General features: G+C 45.7%; 1 protein-coding gene across 1 annotated transcript in view; it reads left to right on the forward strand.

Moving 5' to 3' along the window:
* MYO5B (myosin VB) overlaps positions 1 to 22652 on the forward strand; it is a 404810-nt gene that overhangs the window by 25131 nt on the left and 357027 nt on the right. The gene's annotated exons all lie outside the window — the stretch shown is intronic.

The following is a 22652-nucleotide window of genomic DNA, read 5'->3' on the forward strand; positions in this document are numbered from 1 at the left end:
ATACTTGGTGATGACTAATGAGGTAATACACATTGTAATCTCCATCTCCTTGATTTATTAAAGAGAAAGCTGGTCGTAAGAGGTTTCTGTAACTTCCAAAACGCTAATGACTAGCCTTACTGATTGGGAGATTCCAACACAAAGTACCCAAGAGTTGGATGGAGCTTGAAATTAAGGCTGGAGTGGGGTGAAGTGTTGCGTGACTTGTTCATGTAAACACTTCCTTAATCTGTTCTCCTTTGGTCTCTTCACTGAGTTTGCGTGAGTCTTGAGGCTGGTGTTACTCAAACTTAAGCAGCTCAAAGTGGATCTCTCCAGTGGTGGACTGTCGCAGGGCTTCCACCGGCCAACCCAAGCCAAGAATCCACCCCCTCCCCCCACCCCCGCCCCGCCCCAAGCAAACAAAAAATAAAAACCCTGGAGAAGCAGGCAAGGTATCCAGAAGTGACCATGGATTTTGGAGTGCCCTGAGCCTTTTTTGCCACGATGGGCTGAGTACCCACTCTCTGGATAAGTGCCCCCTCTAAGGTGCCCATTTAGAGGCAGCTGGACACAAGGCTCCCAAAACCATTTTTGAGGATCTGAGTCTTGGCCTTTTTTCCATCTTTTTGCTTTTGGCCGTCTCCTGCCTGTAATCTTAGGAAAGGACTAATCTGTGCCCTCTGGGATAAAGGGAGGGAAGGGCAGAGAAGTCTGCATCCTTGGAGATCAGCATACTTCTTTGCAAAACCTCTCTGCCCCCCTGAAAGGATGTTTTATGCCTGAAAACTTGCCCTATGTGTCTCTCTCGACTACAGATGGTTGGTCCAAAAACAGGTGCCACAAAAAAACCTCAAACACTACCCTTGCTGCTTCCATATTTCCTGGACCATTGAAATGATATAACACTTTAAACATGCATTCAAGCTGGCAGATGCCCTCTAACTTCCCATGGCACCCGTGGTCTGGTGTGACATCCTCTGTAGCAAGCAAGGGGTATTCCTACGATTCATCTCTGACTTGTGCTTCCATAGTTGTGCTCCAAGCACTCCCTGGGAATGAGGCCAGTCTGCGAAACAGTCAGCAGGGCTCTGTTAGTTGATCTGAGGAGAAATTGGATCGGGCCTTTGTGTTGGGCACGCTTCTTTAGCACATTGCCCAAATTGAAACTGGCCCCTTTTCTCATTAGCGGTTGTCAGACCATAACTCACTTGTTTTGATCACTCGGTAACTTCGATACAATCAAGTAAACATTTAGGTGTTGGCTAGCATCTTGTTGCGCTCTCTTCTTAGAGCTGCATGCTAATTCCTCTTATTACTCAAGTACCATTATTATTTATGTGGCCTTTCCTCCTTGGGCAGCCACTTCTTTCCCTGGGTGTGTCATTAGCCAGCCTTAGTCCACTTTCAGGACTAGGTTTAGAGTCGGTATAAATATATTGCACCATCATGGCTAGGGGAAAGCTTGGAGGAACATCGAGGCAGGGTCAGGGTGAGGTTTTTATGGTAGCTTTTGGCTGCATTATCAAAGTTTTGCATACCTCTGACTCATTAGTCATATTGTCTACTTTGCCTTTGATTTTATTGTATGATCTTGGGTGTTGTCCAGCTCTCCCCACTAGTTTGCTCATCTACAGTATAAATGATTTAGTACTTGTATTGCAGTTGCCTCTAAAAGTGCCAGACAAAAAACCTAGATGGATACTCTTTGCCTTTATTGTCCAAATATAAGTATAGGCAACTGGTGAATACTATGGGACTACAGGAAGGGGTGAGGTAATAACTGGGTGATGAAAGAATGTCTGTACAAACAACTTAAGCCTTTCCCCATACCTTGTCACGAGCATTTTAATTACAGTTTATAAGGTGTTGAGATTTCCCTCCCCCCGATAACACAATATTGTTAGGTGCCTTTTTTGTTTGTTCATGGTTTGTGTCCAGAAGGCTGTGTGTGGGGAGGTGCGGCGGGTACCAGGAAATACAACCATCCTCCTCTGTCTTGATGAACTATGGATAGGTGCAGAGTCCAGCTTGGTAAAGAAGAGACCCATTTCTTGGCTTTGAAGGTTTGTTTTTTGTTCTTACTTTTTTAGACGTTTGGTGACTGAACTGGTTCCAGGATGGGGAGTGAGCAAGCCTATGCTAGCATCTGAGCATTTGACACTCTAACTTTTATAAGTTAATAAACTGCCAGTGAGGGGTAGGGCAGTGCTATTACTCTTCTGTGCCCCCCTCTCATCTCTAAAATAAGACCAAATTTCAGGCCTTCAGAGGTACTTTTAGCTCCTAAATCCTATGTAATCATTGGAAGGTAGGTGCAAAAATTCTTTTTGGAAGAACTGGGCCTAATTCGGAGAAAAACTATAATGCAGTAGAGAGCTTGAACCCAGGCTTTCCCTAACCCTAGCTACTGGACTGGCCTCCCTTTCTGCCTAATTGCTGTTTGCTGCTGTATTGTGTAAGAATAACTTTTTAAAAGTGGGTGTAGTAAATGAGTAAATGGTATTTAAAATCTCTTCCGCCCCCTCCCCACCTCACCCTTAAGAACAATACTCAAGACCAGCAGCTAACATCCTTGATTACTATTGGAGACCTCTCTGCCCTCTTTCACTGCTTTCCTTCCTCATACCTGGATTGTGAACTTTACAGGGCGGGCACCTGTATGCCTGGTTGGGTGTAAAATGTCTGACGGTCTGTGGCTGCTAAATAACTGAAATGAGGTATACTCGACCCCAGCTAGTTCCTCTACCCTGGTGCTTACCAAGTTATTTTAAATAAAAGACCTTTATGTGCTGTGAGCCCACTGGTGCCACTGTTCATGGAAGGTGGCTAAGCTGGTTCCAGGAGGGGCAATCCAGCTGGGTTCAGATGCACAAGACTGCTCATAACTTGTTCTGCTGCTTTATCTCTTCTTTATTGATGCCCCAATTCCCTAACCACCGGGGAGGGGGGAACCTGCTCTGGGTGGCTGTCTATACAGTAATGACTTCAAGGTCTGTTCTCTCCTTCCTTGCTCTTCATCTCCTGCAGCAATTTTGATTTTGCATAAATGCAGTCTACTTTTTTTTTTTTCCCCCCATCCACTGCTTGTATTTGCCACAGAAAACATGATTTCCATGTTCCTCTGATGCAGCTTATTTCTGTTCTGCTGTATGTAAGACATTGAAATACTATTTATTTGGTTAGGAATGGAAGCTTAAGAATGGTCTAAAATGGAAAAAAAATAAAAAATTAAGCAATTAACAAAAATCTAGCCAAACCCAACTAGTGAGAGTCCCAGATATCCTGGAGGTTTGAAGCCTCAGGTTGAATTTCAGGGCAGCCAGGCACCGCTTTCAGCCTGTTTCTTCCATCTAGTTTGAATCATTCTGCCCATTATGGAAAAGATGAAGGGAATAACCTATTCCTTTCTGTGCACAGTGGTGGAATTTTAATGCTTACATTTGAGCATATTCTGACCTGTGCTACCTCTGAAAAGGGGGGCAGATAAAGCCTGTGTTCTGTTCATGTCTTCCTCGCAGGAGGAAGCTGCAGATGGGATTAATAGGCAAAAACTCAAAATAGGGTGCCTAAAATGTATTCATCCAAATTTGTTTTATTTAGGTTAATACAGGCCTAATTGTACCTGTGCCTAGGTAACTTCACTGGAATCTGAGCACTCAGCCTCTGTAGGAAAATTTGGGTCTGAGGAGTCTGGGCATCTAGACTTGCAGAATTTATCAAACTTCGTCCATATATTTATTGTCTGTCTAGGCCAGATTTTTCCATTCGTGGCCTGGAAGAAGCCAACATTGCTGTGGCAGATGGAAGCAAAGCCAGGCTCCTTGTCACCTCCACATAGGTGCAAAGGCACCCCTTCCCCAGGGATAATTTAGAAGGGAATTTTGAGATTTTTTTTTTTATTTTATTTTATTTTTTGTAGGGTGTTTTTTGTATTTTTGCCAATTCTCCCTTCTGTTTGACATCCCTCTCCCTCATCCCCGCTAACCCAAATGCAGCCTAACAAGCCTTTTTGTTGTAGTCCTCAGCCCTGTAGGAGGAGGGATGAACATAACCTTGTTCTTGAGGTTGTCTGTCATTTTTAAGCTCCATCTTGCCAAGCACCTTACACTTGTAGACATCCCTGAGACTCTTGATGCTGATACTTCTGTTAGGAGAATATTTCTTTAGCCTCCCCAGTGGTGACTCACAGTTGTGACTTCCAGAAATGCTGGTGCTGAATGGGGCCCTCGTATAGGAGTTGTCTAAAAAAACAAAACCCCTTCCTGTTCATTTTTCAAAGCAGCTTGTGCAACAAGCCTTACTCTGACTAGCAGGGTATTAGGGTTTTGCTATCCACACCGGGCTCTGTACTTCTGGGCTACCGGGGCTAGGGAAACTGAAGTTGATTTGGGTGAATCTGCACAACTTGCTTTGACTCAGGTTTGGATGCCAGTCTTTTGTCCTTGCAGGTTTGATATAGAACAAGGCACTTAACTTCTCTGCCTCAGTTTCCCTGTCTGTGAGAGAGCTATGCTGCCTGTTTGCATCTCGTGGGGTTTCTGTGATGACTAGTGAACTCCTGTACATAAACTGTACTGTCATAGATCTGAGAAGCGGGGGCACATTGCTGATCTGCCCTTGCAGTCTCTTGCTTTGTGACAACCTCTTTCAGCAACAATAAGCTCACTGTCCAAGTTGGTTAATGTCCAAGGGAGGTTCATGGTGAGGTTTTTGAAGTGGCACAGAGCCTTTGATTTTAATAGAATCGGTGTGGCTAAGTCCCCTGCGCTATCTGTGAGAATCCTGGGCAAGGGAAGAGCGAGAAATAACCCTAAATATTGTTAGTTCTGTCCCAGTTGCAGAACTTATACCTGTCAGAACTAGTCCTAAGGTTCATGGAACTTGTGTGCTTTGAATAGACCTATAGTCTTTCTTCACCCATCCCAGGATTGGACTAGACCTATACAGCAGGCTTTTGCTCTTCCCCCAAAAGCTAACTTCTCATCCTATTTCAGAGGGAATTGGATGCCTAAATCACAGCAGCGTTATGATGAGAGCAGAACACAAAGGCCAAGTATAGATAATCAACCCCCACCCCTAAAACCCTGAGTCAGTTCAGTCTTTGTAGGTTAGTCTAAGCTGCATAGATTGAACCAATAAGCAAGTGAACAGACTTTTACTTTTCATCCTGAAATGCAGCCACATGCCTGCAGTGGCTTGGGATAGGCCGGGGGGTGCTAGAGCATGCCTCCCTACTTGGCTGGGGCAGACAGCTTGGCTCGAGGTTAGCTCACCCACCCTGCAAAGGGGGTTTGCAGGGAGGTGCAAAGCATCCTGGGATGCTGGGGGACTGAGTTAACTTGAACCTGGAGGGGGATCTGGGACAAAAGTTCAATAAAGTGATTTAACATAAAGCAGTTACGTCTGATACTGTGTCCATCCAGGTTTACCTTAAACTGGTTTCGGCCATTTTGAAAGTGGCTTATGTGCACTGAACTTCTGTTATGTTACAGACTTGAATTGGTTTCTGATCACTTGTATCAGTTTACATAATGTCTGTCCCTAATCTGAGTAAGGATTAAGGATTTAAGGACTACTCCAGGGGAGCTTGTCTTTTTGAACTAAAATATGGAAGGCTTGCATATCAGGCTAGTCTGTTTTTAGAAGTAGATGTTCTCTGTTTTTTGCCTAGTTGGGAAGGGGAGTCGTCTGGCTTCTTATGGGCCCATTTTAGGACCTGGTGCAGCATTGTGCCCCTCGGTCAGTGGAGGGTTGGAGCAGCCTACACCTTGTAGTACTGGGCTCTCACTAACGCAGTTTGTCATGACGAAAACAGCTGGATTGGAGGAGAGAATATCTTTCTCCTCCGGTTGTGTGGTTTTGAGCCATTTGATTAGCCTGGCATTTTGCTTGTGGAATGATGCTGCAGTGATTCATGGATCAAAGGAATGGGCCAAGGACAGCTTTGGCTTAGCTCTTCCCACCTTGCAAAATGTCATATTGCTGCCTCCTGTCTCTGACAAATGATGAGGTCAATGCAAGAACCTACCTTTTGCATTGGAAATAATTTCCTCTTAACAGCCTTTCTTGAACCCAGGCTTAATTTGTCAGGTCCATTTTGAGCTGTCTCATTAGTACAACTAGAAATGTTTTTCATTCCTTAAAAATCCTAGAATAAGAGAGACTTTTTGCAGGTGGTGGCTTTTGCAGTTTACCGAACTGGGCAGTGGAAGGTCTTGGAATTGGGTCACTGAAATAACACATCGGTGCCCTGACCACCAGGCTATTGGCTGTTCCAGGATGAAGCTCACTTTTGACCAGTAATTCTACCCTGCTTCTGGGAGATCTTTCCTGACTGAAGCTTTAGGTGAAGCCGGCACCTTTCCCGGAAAGGTGCCACATTTTGAATTGACATCCTAACAAAAATAATTATTGGAAAAAACTCTTGATGAGCTCTAGGGACTGGCTTATCTTTACACAATGCTGCCAAGTGCTTTAGCTGCCTTGCCAAGTCATGACTGCTACCGGCTACTTCTGCAGTTAATTTATGATGTGGCCTTTTGCAGAAAGGCCATTTTGTTGGCTCCTTCAGCCCTGTGTAAGAAGTCTAAAACTCTTGTTATTCAACTCTTCCATATTGGCTCCACTTTCTGCCTACTCTGCTGCTCTCAGTGACTAAAACCAAACCTAACCTAATGAGCCAGCATGAAGCCCTTGAATACTGTAATTGCCTTTCCTGTGTTTTGAGCACAACCCAGCACTTGGCTATAACAGTGATTAGGGTACTATATGTTGCAAGTATTTACTAGTTTTTAAGGGCTGCTTCAAGTTGGGCACGAAGCCCTACAAGGCCTAAAGCAGTCCCTGTTTATATGGCATATGTTGAAGAGTCGGGCAGACCTGATATCTCAGATAACCACTGGAGAGACTGTTACTGGAATACTGTGTTCACTCCTGGTGGTGTTCACACATACAGGATATTTTAAATACTGGAGTATTTTGAAGAACAGCCCCAAGCACTGGAAAACTTATCTGAAGGTGAGATGTTTAAAACTTACTGAATTGAAAGTTACATGGTGTAACCGAGCTTGTACTTCAGGGGTGGCTAGTGTGCCCCCTAGGGTCTTGAGACCCTTTACGTTGCTCTAGCCCTGGGGTGCCCTCCCTTTCTGACTTGCTAGCCATGCCTTAGATGCAAGTATTTAGTTGGAAGAGAGACAGCTTAATAGGTCCCCAGGCAAGCCCTGGTTCATCTAGGTGCCAATTGGTTCTTCCAGGCACCAGTTATGCTTTAAGGACTAGTTACATGGTTGTGGTGACACCTTTTATATCTTTGCTGGGCCTCAGCCTTCCTTTCCTCAGCCCCCTTTTTTTTTTCTTTTCTCTCACTGTTTCCCATAGCCTAGGCCCACTGTGCTGGACCTGGCTTCTGGGTCGCAGACCTTCCCAGGCACTGAGCCTGCTTTGGCTCTTGCTGGGCCCCTGGTCTCAGTCTCCACCTTGCTCTGTGCCCTTGGGCCCCGAACTCTGCCTTGAGCTTAACCCCTGGCAGGGCTCCAGGTGATCCCATGTCCCTCAGGCATAATGGGACCTCCAAACCCCATAGTCCCGTCCACAAACCACCAGGAAAAACACCAACTGGAACATCAGCACAGTGGCTCAAACTTAATTCTCCAGCACATTGGCTGTCTGCAATTCCCCATCTGTACTGAGTCTCATCCTCTGGCAGCCCTCCACTCCTTTCTGGCCTCTATATGGGATAGCAGGATATCTCTTGGGTTTTCCTCTGCTGCAGGGTTCCTTCTCCCTTGGCCTCCAGGGTCAGATGACTCTCTCCCCTGGCTCAAGTCCTGTTCATCTCCCTGTCTCCACTCACTGTTGGTCTCCTCCTGCCCCCTGGAGCTGCTGCGGGTGCTTCCTGTTTCGGTTCGCTGGCTCAGCCTCAGGGTGGCTCACCACTACCGAGCCCCACGGCGGTCCTGTGCAAGCCTCCAGTCCTTGACGCTTCTGCTACTGCCGGTTCTGTGCTGAGTTCTTACTTGGATCCCTTCTACAATCAAGTCTGTTCCCCTTGCTCCCCCTTCTCAGTAATGAGGCATGGGGCCCATGACACATGGTGACTTGATTGTGATCTCTGAGTATCCATATCAGGAGGACACTTCAAAGAGTAGATGGCTCTCTAATCTGGCAGCTAGCAGCATAAATCGGATCTGGAGGTGGGACTTTGGAGCTAGATCATTTCAGGCTGGGAATAAGATCGGAAATAAATTACTTCACTCTTCAAAAACCAGGATCTTATTGTGCAGGGTCGGGGAGGATATGGAATCCCAACTGATGACGAGGATCCTCCTTCTCTTGAAAGCTCATTCACTTGAAAACTTCTTCAAAACTGTTTCTTGAAGCTGCAGTCATTGGGCTAATGCTGAACTTACCCTGAAAAGCTCTACATTTGGTATGTTTTAGAGACGGAGCAGGATTGGGACCTTTGTACATAGTACAGGGTCCCAGTCCTGCAGAGCAGTCTTGAGAAGCTGCTAATGTGAAATAGCAACCAAGAATAACTGGAAACTAGTTCTTGGGCAGCTGCTTTCAGTTGGTAATTTTTTTTTGCCTGTAATGCCCATCTTGAGGTAGAGCTCAGAACCCTAGACAAAATCGTGGCCCTTTGGTGCTGGGTACTGAACATGCATGAATGCATATTATGCTCCCTGTCCTGTTTTAAAATCAACAATACAGAGTTTCCTGACATGACAGCATAGCTATCGCATGCTGCTCTCCTCTCCGTTTCAGCTCAGTTTATAATGTAGACACAATACAGGAATGAAATAAACTTTGACAGTATTGGTTTCTTTTCTAGTGATGCTTTTCAATTTAGTTTCCTTTTTAAAGAGCTGACAGTATGCGCAGGATATATTATGTTACATTGCATTAGATTCCTGTCCTGTAAAACTTGCCATAAAAGTATTAATGACAACACACATGATTTCTGTACAATAGGAAAGGTGAGTGATTCTGATTTTGAAGGATGTATTTGGTAGCCGTGTTGGTCTGAGACAAAAAGAAATGCAAAACTCTAGAACGCTTGGTTCATAGGTGATGCCTTTTAGATCAACAAAGAAATCACAAAAAAATCTTTTTCTGCAAGCTTTTGGGCTCTCACACCCTTCATCAGGTTCAGGGATAAAACCCTGAGTCTGAAGGGCACGTGAGCCTGAAAGCTTGCAGAAAAGGATTTTTGCATTTCTTTCTTGGCCTAATAAGTCATGTCTGAACCAAGAGTCCTAGAGTTTTGTATTTCGCATTTTGAAAGTACTTATCTCTTAAGAGGGGGTGACTAATTATGAACTAGCCTCATCGTTCTCTTTATTAATCCTTTAAACTTCTCCCCCTACTCCAGGGGTGTCCAACCTTTTTGAATGTGGGGCCAGATCATGAACTTTTTATCGCCCAGTGGGCCAGTGAGTCATATTCAAACACCGTCTGTCCTGGGCCAAAGAGACCCTGCCTATGTAGCCCTACTGCACCTGCCTGTTACTGCAAGGTTCACGGTAGCTGCTGGTGGGCAGGGGCAGGAGGGACCAATTCTGCATCCAGCCAGCTACTGCCCCAGAGACTGAAGGGGAGAAATAAATAGCTCCACATCTCCATCCCTCGAGCAGCACAGCCCCACGAGCCGGCGCTGTCTGAGGGAAGCTGGAACGAGGCGGCCACTGCACCACAGCCCCTCGCCCACCTGCCCAGTCCCACTCACCGTGGTGCCTGGCCGCCTGCGCATGCAGCCCCGGTGGCCTCAGTGCTGTGAGCCCGGAGCGTGGGGTCCGGCAGACACTGGCTCCTGCCGCTTCGCCCTGCAGAGGTCATGCCAGGACCCTGCCTGCCGAGGCCACCCGTGCTGGCTTCCCACGTGCTGCTGGGGATGGGAGGAGGCCGGCCAGGTTGGCACCAGCCAGCAGAAGCAGTGGCCGAGTCATGTGCCACTCGGGACTGACCAGTGCAGGCAGGGGAAAATGTAGCTGAGCCTCTGCTGCTCCGGCCGGGCTTGTCCTGTCATGAGCGGCACATGGCTCCACCACTGCTTCTGCTGGCTGGTGTAAACCCGGCCGGGCTCCTCCCGTCCCCAGCAACTTGTGGGAAGCCGGCTTCAGCCTCATGCTGCTCTGGATGGGATGGATCCAGCTCGGTCAGCACTGGCCAGGAAAAGCAGCATGCAGCTGAAGCCGGCTTCCCACGTGCTGCTGGGGACAGAAGGAGGCCGGCCAGGTCTGCACCGGCCAGGAGAAGTGGCAGCAGAGCCGTGTGCCACTCAGGATGGGATGAGCACAGCCAGAGCAGCAGGAGCTCAGCTGCACTTTTCCTCTACCTGTGCCAGTCAGTCCCGAGCGGCACACGGCTCTGCCGCCACTTCTGTTGGCTGGTGCCGACCTGGCCGGTCTCCTCGCATCCCCAGCAGCAGGGGGGAAGCCGGCTTCAGCTGCGTGCTGCTCCAGATGGGACGGACCCGCCTGGGTCGTCATGAGGCGGCAGCAGAGCTGTGTGCCGCTCGGGACTGACCGGTCCAGGCAGGGGGAAAGTGCAGCTGAGCCCTTGCTGCTCTGGCTGGGCTCATCTGGTCCCGAGAGGCACATGGCTACTCCTCTTCCCACATGCACCATATTGGCAATGTCAAGCTGACGCAGTGCGTGTGGGAACCTTGTCCCTTCCCCAGCCCTTCAGCAGCCATTAGGGAACTGCTGAGGGGCTGGGGGGAGGGACAAGGGGTGGGAACAAAAGGAAACACTGTGTTTTACTTTCATTTCCTGTTGTAGCACCATGGACCTCAGAAAATGCCTTGGCAGGCTGCATGCTGGCCTATGGGCCATATGTTGGACAAGCTTGCTCTACTGTATGCAGGGGTCCTTGCCTGGGCAGGACCCTGACGGTGCCCTCTTCCCCCTGCCCTACCTGTGGTAAGGCAGGGTGCTTTTTGAGGCTGTGGGCGTTGTACCTGGTAGCTCTGCAAAATGATTCTTTGAAGGTTTTAAGAATGGGTTAGATGAACACGCTCTGGGATGGGTTTAGACTGGGATGATCCTGCCTCAAGCAGAGGGTTGGACTAGATGACCTCCCAAAGTGCCTTTCAGCTTTACTTTTCTATGATTGAACACAGCAGCATGACTTGAAGTGAGTGGTTAATGTGACACGTCACTGATACCGGACAGGTAGACAGGGGGACTTCCAGCATGTCCTCTAGTCTTTCTGGGCCTTAAGCTTCCTCCCATCTGTAAAGCCCAGGTAATGGTATTAGTGACCTAGAGGCCTGATTCTTACTCATTCATCTCCGTGACCTTGATCTTTGGGATCCAGTTGCTTCCACTGGGGTATTTGTCAAAGGCCTAGTGTCTTTGGGCGTGCGTAGATGAAATGGGGGCCCTAAATTGAAGCGATGGGTTTTAAAAAACAGTTTCAGTTTAGGGCTGATTTCAAACGTCGTGCACACTCCCCGGCGAGTTACCTGCCTTTCCAGCAGGGAGGGGAGGGTGAGCTGCCAGTGGGCAGAGCGGTCCCTGGGCTGCGGGGGGGCTGGTGCTTCCCACCATGGGCACTAACATGTTTTATTCAGATGGGCTGCACTAACCTGTCTGTGGTAGGGGAACATGCTGACCTAGCATAGATGATTGTAAGAAATACCTTGCTGGTGAGATCAGTGCCCGATGGACAGGGCTTGACGAGCTCATCAAGGTTCCTAAGGGAGAGGTGCGGGGAAGAAAGCGGGACATGTTTTGGGAGTGTACATATGCAAAGGGGATGTGGTAAAGGGTCTGCTGCCTTGAGCATCACCGACAAGTTTATTTTGTTAGCATGGCAGATGGTACTACATGGAGTCATACCGAAGGGACTGGAGGAAGTGTTATTAAAGACTTCTAGCGTGTGTTTAAAGCTAGTTTATGGGAAGTGAGAAACATCTGGGTGTTTAAGGGGTCAGATTTTACTGAAAGGGAGTGCCTGAAGCTGGGGCTCAATGAACTGAAGTACTACATCAATCAGGACAAATTAGAGACGGGAGAAATGGAGGAAAAAGGACTAGACACATTTATTTCACTGAACCAACAGAGGACTGTTGGGAAGGGTGGAGAGTTGCAGGAGGTTATGGAGGTAAGCTTTCCATGGGGGTCTGTATGAAGGGCGTTCTTTGTGTGGAAAGTTGATGTATGTTGTTTAAGGGTTTTAATAAGTTGTATGTTTTTTATATGTAATTTTTGTGATTTATGAAGTCTTGGTAAAATAAGGATGCTCAGTATGTGAAGCTTTAAGTGTAGGATGATTTAAGTGTGTTTTATTTACAAAATTTTATTTAAAACAAATAATAATAAAAAAGGTTCCCATCAGTATGTTGGCCCAATATGGATCATGTGTATTAGTCATGCTCAGTGTTGGCTGCGTTTAATCGGCTTCATAGTTGGTTTCCATTTCTGAGCACGTGAAGCTTTTAGGAGCAGTTTAATGATGGATGGTGTATTTTAATATGGCTTTCTTGTATGCAATTATAAGGCAAAAGTCTCCCCTCCCCGCCCCTTATGCTGCTGCAATTTGAGGCTTATGTACCTCATCACAGGGCAGTAAGCAAAATCCAGCCTACAGGCTGTATCCAACCTGCTAGTTGATTCTGTCTGGCCCGTTGGTGGCAACTCCAGCTCCGGCCTCTGCTGGCACTGCAGGGGATGCTGGGTAGCTGAAGCCTTGCCCACCTGCTTGGCACTGAGCCATGCTCGGGCTCCGGTGGCTCTGGTCTCTGCTGGCACCACAGGCCATGCTGGGAAGAAGCAGCCCCATCACCTGGCTCCATAGGCAAGCTGTACTTGGGCCCTGGCATTCCTGCTCAGGCGGGGCTGGCAGTGACCCTCCTGCCTGCAGCTCAGGAGCCTGTGGTGATGCCAAGGGCACCTCCTGGGGAGGCCACCCCAAATGCCCAGAGCCAGAGTTGGAAATTAATTTGTCATTCTTTCTATTGAGCGAGTTATTTTGTTTTTCTTTAATCTAATTTTCAGTATACAAGAGTAAGGCTTCTTTATTTTGCATGATTATGCAATTGCCTCTATATCCACTGCTCAAAACCATAAATCGGGACACCATTTTTTAAAAATAAAATAATTTTTTTAAAGTAGACATTTGATTTTTAGCATGATTTTTGTTTTTATCTGTAACTTGCACAAAACTAATGGTGAACATATTTTAACATGTCCCCTGCAGTTCACCAAGTCTTGTTAAGTGACCTTCTGGCCAAAATAATTGCCTACCCCTAAGCTATCCTGTCAGCGGAGGCAGGAGGGGGAGGAAGACAGAGACGACTTGGAATCCACTGAGTTACAGCCTGTGCCCGATCCATGAGATCGCTTCGGTCTTTCTGCATAAGCACTTGTGCTGGCCGCAGGGTGCAAGGGGCCATGTTCTGCGACCAGTTGATGCATTTTACTCGTGTCTCTCATTTTGCTTGTCAGGGTGTTATCTAGACTAGCAGTGCTTGGAAATGGATCTAGTTTTGGGGGGTTTTCAGCAATTCTTTCATATAGGAAAATGAACAAAAACAAGAAGTTCTGTCTCCTAAATCTTAATAACAAAACTAGAAATTCTAGGGGTGTGATATAATGTGAAAACAAATTAGTGAGAAATGCAGCAATGCATTCCCCACCCCCCCACAGCTTTTGCTCAGATCTCATTTATAATGTTGCTTTGATAACTAACAAAGAGTTCAAATTGGTGATCTTGGCACCATGTGAAATGTCCAGCCCACAGGCCCAGCTGGATTCCTGTCTGAATATTATGCTGCGGTTCTCTGCTGGAAATATTTCAATCAAGCTGAAGATTATAGGGATGCTATGTGTTTCTAGGTCAGTGCTGGGTACAGTCTTCCCCAAGAAAGGAAGCTATCAGCCCTGAGATGCTAGTTCTGTACCTATAGCCATGAGCAACATCAAACATTAAAACCTCATGACTGAAACGCTTCCGCTTTGCTCAGAAAGCTGCCTACAACTTGGCTTCTTTAAGGCTGCTGCTCTGCACAGGAATTAAGTTGCTTTATTTTTATACATCAGAATTGGAGAACGCCAGTGATCAATTATGCATTATTAGGGACCCACTGAAATTGCGATTTCATGATTTCTATGGAAACCATGATTTCATGCAGGCTTCACAAAAAAGCATGGGCTTTGTGAAATTGGGCAGGGTCCATGCTTTTTGGCAGGCCCCCGGGGGAGGACACCCCCCCCCCCCCCCAACTTGCTGGCTCCTGGGGATTTGGATAGACTCTAATAGGTATTGGAAAAAAACATTCAATACCACTGGTTCCATGTTTGTTTTATTCTAGGCCCCTTTATTAGAGCAGAGGGACTTTATATTGCAGGTAGGGCTTATTAGAGAGGATGCTGGTTTGCCTAATAATTTATGGTACAAAGGTCCTAGACAGGCTGCTCGCTCTCTCTCCTCATTCTTGCTCATTACCTTGACAGGAACCTCTGAAGGCAAATGTTTGAAATGCAAATGCTTTTAATAAAAACTATTAAAAGCTCTGGCTTCATGCCAGTGACATGCTTTTTCTAACCGAGGCTACCTTACTGTGGTCTGCCTTGGGGCTGGGAAAGATGCTGTGGAGTCTTGGAGGTATTTCCTGGTGCCTCTTCTTCCCATTAGATTGAGGAAGGATTAGAAGTACTGCCAGTGTCCTGTCTTGGTCCTTAAGCTTTGTTTCTGCAGTGGAACTTTTTTGCTTTGGCAAAAAGTAATGAAATATTTAGGCATGTCATTGACTACTGATCTGTAGGAAATAGTGGGATCTGGGCCAGCACAGACAGATGGGAACTGCTGCTGCTCCCATTGAGTGGGTGGAAGAGAGGTTAGAACAATAAAAAAGAATATCTTGCTCAAAGTGCACCTACTTGCTCAGCACGTCTTGCTTTCAAGGCCTTCCTAGCATCACTTTGAAAATGAACACGTTTTTGCAACAAATGGCTTAATCATTACTTGCCTCCAGCCTCAGCCTTCCTGTCCCCAACTTTGTCCTTGGGACAGATGGACATACCTCTCTGCCTTCCTAGTATACTGTTTTCTCTGAAATTCCTTGCTATTACCCCTACTTTCTGTGGTGCACGGGTGGGTATGTGTGGTGGGGTAGGAAATGCCTGCCTAATAGAAATGGAACTAGCTTCCTTCTTCCTGACCCTGTGTAGCTAGCGCAACTTGTGTAACACAAACCCCTGACAGCTGTCAGGCAAGAATTGTTTTTATAAGTGATCTCAGTGAAAATCTAGGCACTCTATTACCAATCCCTTAAACCAGGTTTTCCTCCCAGCAAACACTGAATCTTTCATGCTAAAGTATGCCTCTGGTTTGGAAAGATCCATGGGTCTTTTTGGTGTACAGTGCGAGGCTGCACTTCTGCTAACGCTGTTGTATCTCAGCTTCTCTTTTCTATGATACCGAAACGCTTGTGGTTAATGTACGTAAAGATGGGAGTCGGATCAGTTCAGAAGCACAAGGGTTGAAGTCCTCTTATTCTGGCCAGATGCAAACATTACCCTTTTTTCTTCTAGTTTAGATGGCCAGAATCTGATCTAAACCTGTAACAGAACAGAAGTTTGGGGCACACAGATCAGTTTAAAAATGACAGAACCTAAGGTAGACCTGAATGGATGTAGCATCAGACTTGACTGATTTAAGTTAAATCAGTCTATCGAACCTCTCTACCAGATCCCATAGTGAATCAAGTTCTGGCTGGGTCAGGGGTGGGGGGGCAGGCCCATGCAGCAGGGGCATCTGCTTTCTACCATACACTACCCAGCACCACTGCTAGGCTTTTGCCTGCACCTGTTGTCACCGGGACCAGGTGTCAGTGGCAGCCTCCATTTCCCCCCGGCACCAGTGCTGGCTCGTGGGGGTGTGGAAGGCAGAGCCTCCCCTTGGTATGGGCAAAACCAGGCCCCATGCACCCCAGTGGAGGAGCTCCTAGCTGCGGGGGTGCCCCATGAACCCATGGGGCTGAAGGATTACTGCTGCAGTGACTTCCAGCCCCAGGGATTCCCCCTCCCGGCAATGGGGAGAATTGCTGCAGGGGCAATTCCTCTCCACCCCAGGGGTTTCACTGCTGGCAAAGAGAGCTGGGCTGGCCAGTTGTGGCCCAGCTGCTGGGAGGCTTGCTCCAGCCTGCTAGCCTGATGATCTGAGTTGTAATAAAGTACCACTCGCTCTTTAAAATATCACTTCATAACTTTTTGTGAAGCGGGCTCCTTAAGCCTCCTGTGTGTCTTTCTCGTGCTGTTTCTACAAGCCCATCAGAACTTTCCCAGCTTCCTTTTCCTCCCAGAAACAACTTATTTCTGACATATAATAGCTTCAAATTAGTGATGACTATTTTCCTAATGTGCATTTTGTAGATTTTAAACTTTTACTTTCTCAGGTTAAACCTTCTCTATCATACTTGAAGGGATGCAGTAGTCAAGTGTGCGGGGAATAAACCTGTATTATGCATGGTTGATTTGTGTAAGTTAAAAACTTTTGTTAGAGTTTGGACAATATCAAGAGAGCTGTCATGACCCAATGATTTTTTGTGTGTGTGTGTGTGTGTGTGTGTGTGTGCGTGCTTCGGCACTGCAGAATTATTTCCCGCCACATGGAGCTTTCTTTGCACGGTGCAATTCTCAGCTGCACAGAGAGAACCCTGGTGCAAAGGAGTTCCCGCCACCTGTATGTAAATTTGTTCCCCATTATTGGCTGTTTCTAAATTAATCCCACGTGGCAGCTAGCGATTGGCTTGCTAGTCATATAAGAAGTTTGAGCAGTTTCCGCCCAAGTTGTAGAGGACTCCACAACCATCTCGTGGGGACTCTGAGCACGCGGCAGAGTAATAGAAACTTTGTGTGCGTCTCAGAGGAGTTTGGCGGCCTGATCAACCACCAACCTCTTCCCATCTCGTTCGTTAAATTCTTAAGATGTATCTATGGTTTTTTGCGCGCTCGTCAAGGGTATCCAGAGCTCTGTCGTATTTGTTTTCGCGGAGCCTAGCAAACTCCATGTGTGTGTCTTCGGTGGAGCCTAGCAAACTCCACTTGTTTGTTTGTAACTGCAACTCAAGAAAGCTTTTCCTGCCTGCACCGCGACCACCTACGGTGTAAGTAAAACAATCTTTTAATTAACCGCTACGAGTCCGTGCCTAATTCTAGTCCGTCGTGCAAAAGTACCCGTCCTACCATTGCGGGCTCCCGGCCACAGCCCGCCTCGGACCGCTTCCGGCCCGCACAAGAGCCAGTTCCGTTTGAAACAAATGTACTCGAGGAAAAATATGCAGTGGGTGTACAGTTGTGATGGACACTTAACGTAGCGTTAATCATTTTGATTTTTATGATGAGAACTGGGCTGAGCTCTCTTTCAAGAAGTCCATAACACTCATTTTGCTGCAGGGAAAAGTTGTAAACTAGATGAGTAATGGGTGGGTTTGAACAAAGAGTGAACTTCTGCGTTCTGTTCTTATCTGATGCATCTGTACTGTGCAGGTGTTCTTGACGAGGCGGTAATGTTTGCACAGCAGGACTGCAGCAAGGGAAACTGTGACCGCAGTGTTACTGTAGCAGGAGTTGAGTTTTCTTGATATACCTGGAGTGCTGCAATCACTTATTCCATGGAGGGATTCGAGAACCAGTGTAGACGTTGTTAAATACCACACCTGAGGTCGTCAGCACGGTGTTTTTGCCACAGTCTTGTTCGTAACCGTTTTGCAGTGATCAGTGGATTCTTCTCCCTCTTCTTCGATTTTATTTTTGACTAATGGAGTTACTATCTATATACACGTGGAATTGTAATATGGGAATATTATTCTCGTCTGTCAGATGTTTGTGCTGTCACCCAGGGTGGGGTGTATAGGAAATAGGGCTTCAGAAGACCTGTTCCATGGAAGTATTTTTGCAGGCACCTGTGTTATGGGAAGGGGCATTAAACTTCAGTCCACCTTTTGATGCCAAGGTTCCTTTTTAAATCAAACTATTAAGTGCTCCAACTTTGACTAGAACTGCTCCATGTGTCTGTAGTAGTGGTCACTGCAGTCGCCTGCTATGTGGCACTGATGTTAACCTTTCATAACGCTAACAAAGAACAGCTGTTCCAGAGGTGAGTCTAGGAAACGAAGGTTGAGCTGTACACAGTGCTCCTATGCCCGTTACGTGTGAGACCAGGTTGCATCCCAACTCTTCCCTGGCACTTGGAGCTCGAGTCTGTAGGATTTTGAGTTCTGGAAACAGGCTTGTGTTGTAGCCATGTCTCCTCCCACATTTGGAGGTAGGCCCATTGGATACCCCTGTCTACAATATTATTGTGCCTACAAAACTGTTCTGGTTAAGTTGTGTGAGAGCTAAAATGACATAAGTTGGTGTAAAGTCCTGGAAGAACTCCTAGTGTGTGGATATGAATGATCCCAATCTGCTGTAACAACAGATTTCCATTCCAGCATAAAGTACACCGGCATTTTACCAGTGTGCTGGCCTACTTAATGTAATGCAACTTGTGTAGCTAGACAAGACCTATAGATATCAAAAGCAACAGCCATCTTGTTTCTGGGCCTTTTTTTTCCTTTTTTTTTTTAACCTACACTTGTCAGGTTGGTTTAGAAAGCATTTATTGAGGGGTGGGGAGGAGGGATTAGTTGTTTTAAGATTATATCTCCCCTGCAAATACATTACTAAAGTAGCTGTAATTTCTCACTGGTTTGAGAGATGCCCTGATGTATGCTGAGTACTGTGGTAAAGGGAGGCAGTGGGATATTTAATCAGCGTGTGATTTGGATGGCTTGCAGAAAAAGATGCTACGACTAAGTAATGGGAATAGACAGCAGTGCTGAACAGCTGCCTTGTGTACTGGTTGAGACGGTATGTGATCAGCCTTCCACATCTCATCTTTGTGAGAGAGCCTGCACCTTGTCACTCCTGACTTCTGAGTGCTTCACTTTGCAACTTCAACATATTTTAAAGTAGTCTTTTGGTACAGTATACACTTTTTTTTGTCCAATAAGCTGTAATGATTTAAACTTGGATCCCAAGCAGTATCCTCATGAAGTCTGTGATTTGCAGAAGAAAAGGGAGTCCAGAAATAGATATTCTTTTTGTTTCTTAATACATGGAGGAACTGAAGCTTGAAGTAGATGTTTGAAATGTCTAGCAGCGGATATACAGAGACCTTTTGAGATTCGATGTGCTAGAGAATCTTAAATGAAAGGTTTGGGTTTCTTGAAAGGAATTTTTCCCGGTGACTGGAGGACTGCTGTCTCTTAGAAGCAATGTTATGCTAATTTTTATTTCATTCAGGGTTTTGCTATTAAAAGACTGAACCCAGAGTGGGTTTTAATAGCTTTATGGTAATAACTCCTGGAAGCAAGGCAGCTGTTTGTGTTTGCATTTTGTCACAGAACATCCTTTCATTTCTTCTGTTGAGTTTGACTTCTCGGCATTATCCATCCCCGGTGGTGGTGGCAGGACTGTTTTGGTAGATTTTTAATAAAACTGCTGGTATGAACACCTGCCCCCACCCCCTAGTAAGGTCTCGTTTGTGTGCTTTTTGTACACGTGTGCATCTATACAGCCTGTTCTTCCATATGAAGACCTAATGTGATCCAGTTCCTCTTGGATAAGCCTGTGAGAGCAGGTTTGGGAAACTGCTTTAGGAGGCAGCTAATTCTCAAGCCATGAATGAAGCAGCACTGAGTGATTTGACCCGTGCATGTCTAATCTAGGCTACACTTGACTTTCCAGATACAAAGTTCGCTCTTTGAATCAACAAGCAAGTCACTGCTGCACTAGCGGGTTGCCTGCATGCTCTATAAATACTGTATAGAGATATGTATAGGTCTACCCTAGAGCAAGAGAGATGGGAGCAACCCCTAGGTATAAAACAGTAGCTCTCCTTCAGTTACCATTTAATAGGCCTCCCTGTGTAAAATGCCGGTTATGGGACTGTTCTGCCTGGTGATGTTGTGGCTGGGAAGTGGGTTGTATCATGCAAGCCATCAAAGTCTTGGATAGACTTTCGGCTGTACTTACTCTGGTCGTCAGTTCCAGTCAATCCAGAATAGAAGTTTGCACATCATAAAATTGGATCGGCTGACCTGCGGCATGCGTGTCACAAGTGACACAGGCGGTCGTTGTGTGGCATGTGGCAGGAGAAGGGGACAGGCAGCAGAAAGCAGGCTATCATTAGGCAAGGAGTTATAGGGCAGAAAACAGAGCAACAAATTGGGAAGGGAAAGATCAGAGTGGTACTTGGAGGGTATGGCACTAATTTGTGGCATACCTTGCAAAAAGGTTGGCCACCAGTGTTTTAAACCAAGGCAATGTGGCATGCAGTCTCTAAAACAGACCTAAGACTAGTGATTTCTGTGTCAACTGCCAGGACTAATTTTTTACTTTTTCCAGGTAACTTGCAGTCTTGTGATTTGTCTTGTTGTTTCCCAGTGGGGAAAAAGGAAAACATGGCTCTTAATTATGAATATGGGGGATCGTGAGAGCTGTGTAGGAACTTTACTTTTATTCCTGCCGGGTGGGGGGGGTGTGTGTGTGTGTGTGTTGTTTTTTCCCCCTGCATAATACTTTCTTGCTGTTTGGGGAGCTTTTGGCTGGGAAACGAGCTTGTTCCGATGGAATGACACCTTTAAAGAAACACCAACATAAGTAAATAAATGTTGACCCTTCAAAGTCAAGTTCAAAAGGTTTTTTTTTTTTTTCTCTATTGCAGCCCCCAGAGTCCCTTATCTAATAATAGTTTGTGTTCCAGCCTTGAATTTATTTATTTACTTATTTATTTATTTTTTTTGGCTAGTTAAACAAAACCATAATGCAGAAAATGGTGTGTTTTGGGTTTTTTATTGTTTGTAGGGTGTATGTGTTTTTTCTTTTTTTAATGATGATTGTTATAGGGGCAATGTATACTGTTTGCATTCATAGTACAATATAAATTAAACCATTGTATATAAATTAAACTATTTCACACCTTCTTGAAAACATTTGTTATTAACTGCATGATATCCTGTGCTGCATCATCAAAGCAAATTGCAGCTATTTCTATTTACATTTGCAGTGTTCATTTTTGTAGCCACATGAGCTGCAAACTCTTTAATTTCTTTTAAATTTAACAGCATGCATTCTGTATAGCCTTGCAGAGAGAGACTTGCACCTGCTCTGAGCTGAGGCAGCAAACTGGCTGCTCTTCTGAGAGCTAAATGTATAGATGAACTTCAAAATTTGCAATGTTGTTGCTGATACAGAAATTTTTAAGAGTAGGTTAGACAGGCACTTTGCTTGAATGGTTTAGTCATGGGATGATCCTGCCTTGAGCTGGGGACTGGACTGGATGACCTCGTGAGACCCTTTCCAGCGCTACTTTCCTAAGCCCTTCCTGATTTAACCATCAAAATCAGTCGTTCCACTTAAAGGGGAAAGAAAAATATTTTATACAGAAATGGAAGTGACAAGAGTGATGAGTGTTTTGGGGGCAGATTAAAGATGGAGGTGCTGGTATCTTCTGGCATTGACATGACATAGGTCTACTTTTCCCATTATGAGGAAAAACCTGCTAAGGCAACACTTCAACTAAAATTCCTTTGCTTCTTGGCATGATAAGATTTCTAGAATTGCCTCTTCCTTCTTCTTGAAGTCCATTATTTAATAGAACGCGTTTCTTTTTTGGGGTAGGGGATTTTGGGGGTCGCGTTTGGGTCCTTTAGTGAAAATTCAAGGAGGCATATTACAGATCCGAGAGAGTCTGATGATTGCTAGTGGACAATATGATGGTGTATACATGAGAACAAAGGATTCGCTGGTAAATGTTTATTTAATTTGTATTCATGTTGAAAAGCACAGAAAAACTAAGTGAAGACCAACATACAAACTTTCCTATGGCTTCAATTTTTAAGTTTTACAATTTGACCCAATTTTAATGCTGGTATGCACAGGGATAATAGCCTTGATCATCTCAACTCAAGGATGTTTTTAAGCTTCTTAAAAGTCCAATGAGTTTTTGCCAGGATTTTTCTCAAAGAAATAATGACAGAATAATTCCTGGGGTAATAGGGTACAATCGAGGAATCTTTTTGCCCTTTAATCTAATGAAAGATGCCCATACACAAAAGGTGTACTGCACTGAATTGCTGCGGGGTTTTCTCAACATTGATGCTAACAAGTTTTGTACATGAATTGCAGTATGTCTTGAATGAAGATGGAAGCTAAAGCAGAGCGAGCAAGAGCTAGCCAGGCAAGGACAGCAGCTGAAAAGCAAAAAAGCTCTTGTGACTTTCAGGGAAAAAATGTGTCAAGAAAGGTGACCAGAAGGAGTTGGGTAGGGTGGCAGGGAGACGGGAGATCCTGAGGAGCACTCGGGGCATGTCATCATTCAGGTCTTAAAATAAGATCACTTTGAACGGGATTATGGAAGGGATGGTGAGCCACCCCACAGAGATCTGCAGTGGACCCACGAGTCAGACAGGCGCAGTTGCTAGAGAACTGCATACAACTAGAAATACTTGTTGGCTTCCTTGATTTATTTTTCCTTAATGTTTTTCTGGCACGTCATAAATAAAAGCAGGCATAGTTGAGTGCGTTTTAGTCGGGCAACATGTGATCATTTCATTTAATTTCTGAGGGCAGTACAACCTGCTCTGATGATGTTTTCCATACAGTGACTCACTG

Source organism: Alligator mississippiensis, chromosome 3 (assembly GCF_030867095.1).
Source record: "Alligator mississippiensis isolate rAllMis1 chromosome 3, rAllMis1, whole genome shotgun sequence".
NCBI lineage: Eukaryota > Metazoa > Chordata > Crocodylia > Alligatoridae > Alligator > Alligator mississippiensis.